The sequence below is a fragment of the Penaeus monodon genome, chromosome 31 (genome assembly GCF_015228065.2).
Source record: "Penaeus monodon isolate SGIC_2016 chromosome 31, NSTDA_Pmon_1, whole genome shotgun sequence".
NCBI lineage: Eukaryota > Metazoa > Arthropoda > Malacostraca > Decapoda > Penaeidae > Penaeus > Penaeus monodon.
Genome location: NC_051416.1, coordinates 18,641,705 through 18,643,820, shown reverse-complemented (window position 1 = coordinate 18,643,820; position 2,116 = coordinate 18,641,705).

Below are 2,116 nucleotides of genomic sequence, written 5' to 3'. Positions count from 1 at the left end.
ATAAATATCTGAAAACATTTCACAGCGAGCACTTGGCATTGTTTTATGGGAACATATGCTAAAATAATCATACTATTAGTAATTTACTGACCCAGTTCCTCCTCCCTGTCAGATATTGTGTCTATTTAGAAGGGCATGCACACAAATTGTTCATGGAAGCTGTTTGTTTAGCCAAAATAAATAATAAATACAGTATCACATAGCATTCTGAGATATCAGGACTCAAAGAATTTAGTAAGAAACAAACTATTTTTTTTTTTTTTTACAGCATCATATCAAACATGGAAAGCATTATGTTCTTCACCCATGCACCTCAACCACTTGTAATTCCTTCACAAGGAACCTGGTTAAAAATGAATATGAAATGGATGATGCAAAAGGTGACAATACCCTCCTTTTTACCTGTGCTTAACTCAACCCCTTTTCCCACTGCCTCTGCCACATGCTGGAAACCACCCCTCCAAACTTGTCTTGTGAGTAATTTTACACCATTTCACATCCAACATTTGCCTTTCTCTTTTGCATTAATTTTTCCTTAACAAAAATTTATATACCACTCCTTTTAGTATTATTTTAAGAATATAAATGTAAACAACATGCTTGAGCAAACCACTGGATATCACAATCCTTGTCCCCATTGCACCCTTTTATAATGTATTCCCAAGTGATATTGTGTATCGTTATTCATCGAATCATTTTTAGTCATAGCTGTCCGGTCCATATTAACAAGTAACATTTTTTGACTACCACCACAATCCCAATAAGAGAAGTATTTCAAAAATCACCTCAGAATATTGCACTTTTGATTTCTCTGTACAATCAGTAAAATAAACCTTCTCTTAAACCTCATACTAGAAAAAGAGAATTTTGAATTTAGTATATTCCTGAACAAAATGGTATATTATCCATTTGTGTTATCACTTCTCTGGTGACTACTTCAAGTCACACTATACATAACTCTCACAATAACAGATGCCAAGGTTTTCAATTTCAGGTAATTTTCAGCAGCAGGAAGAACAAGGCTAGGGTATCTCTTCAATAATGTGAGCAATTTTATCAGACAACACCAAGTGAAATATAGCCTTGCTTTTTTACCAAGCCCTGGAATGTTGCCAAATGTCTGGTGATACATAATTATTACAGACACTGGAGTGATTCAGAAGTGGGAATATCACATTCTTTTCAGAGGAATTAGTGTAGTGTCAGAGTGGGAAAATCAAAATGGTTCTTTGCTGAGGCATGGAATTCTGCTGTTATGGAGGCCAAGTAGCCCGACTATTCTATATCTGACAGAAAGTAACAATTCCCTCACTCAGCAATACCTCATAGAAGCAGATACATTAGCACCAAATCTCCAACAAAACAACGAAAGAAATGTCTCAAAACTTTGAATCAGCTGTTAATGTTTAAGCTGATTTAATTCCCTGATATGTAACTCTGCAAAAACAAGTATGCTTATTTTATGTTTAACGTTTAATATTTACTGTTTAATTATACTTTTGCTATTGTTAAAAGGGGAAAAATCTATTTAACTGACTGTACAGACAAATTTCCAACCTTGCATGAGAAGTAAATACATAAATAATATCAAAATAAGAGCATAAATTGTACCCCATATTATATATCATTAAAATTAATAAAATCTCTGCAATATACACACACAAGGAAAAGTGCTCACTGCTACAGGTAATAATATTCACCGTGTCACAAAAGCTGAAAATGATGATGAAAAAAGTGGAATATCTTTACCACTTTCCAATCCATCACCAAACACAAGAAACAAGTAGAAGAGGGGTGTTAGATCCTCCTCAGGATCACAGAGATTAGAACTTGTTTTGGTTGCCAGTGCAGAAACACCATCAAACAGGGTTTTGAAAACCTAAGTAATTGATCATACTTCCCTTTTCAGCAATTGTCAGCTTAAAGATAACCAATTATTTCTTCCAAGGAACTTTACATACCCTCTGTATATCAAAACCAATTGTTTTCTCAGATCGCATCCACATGAACAAGCCAAAAATAACTAGCATGACATAACAGTGTAAATAGTCTATCATACATTAATGAAAATAATAAAATTATATTACTGTATGAGACTAGTTACGCCTGATCAAGA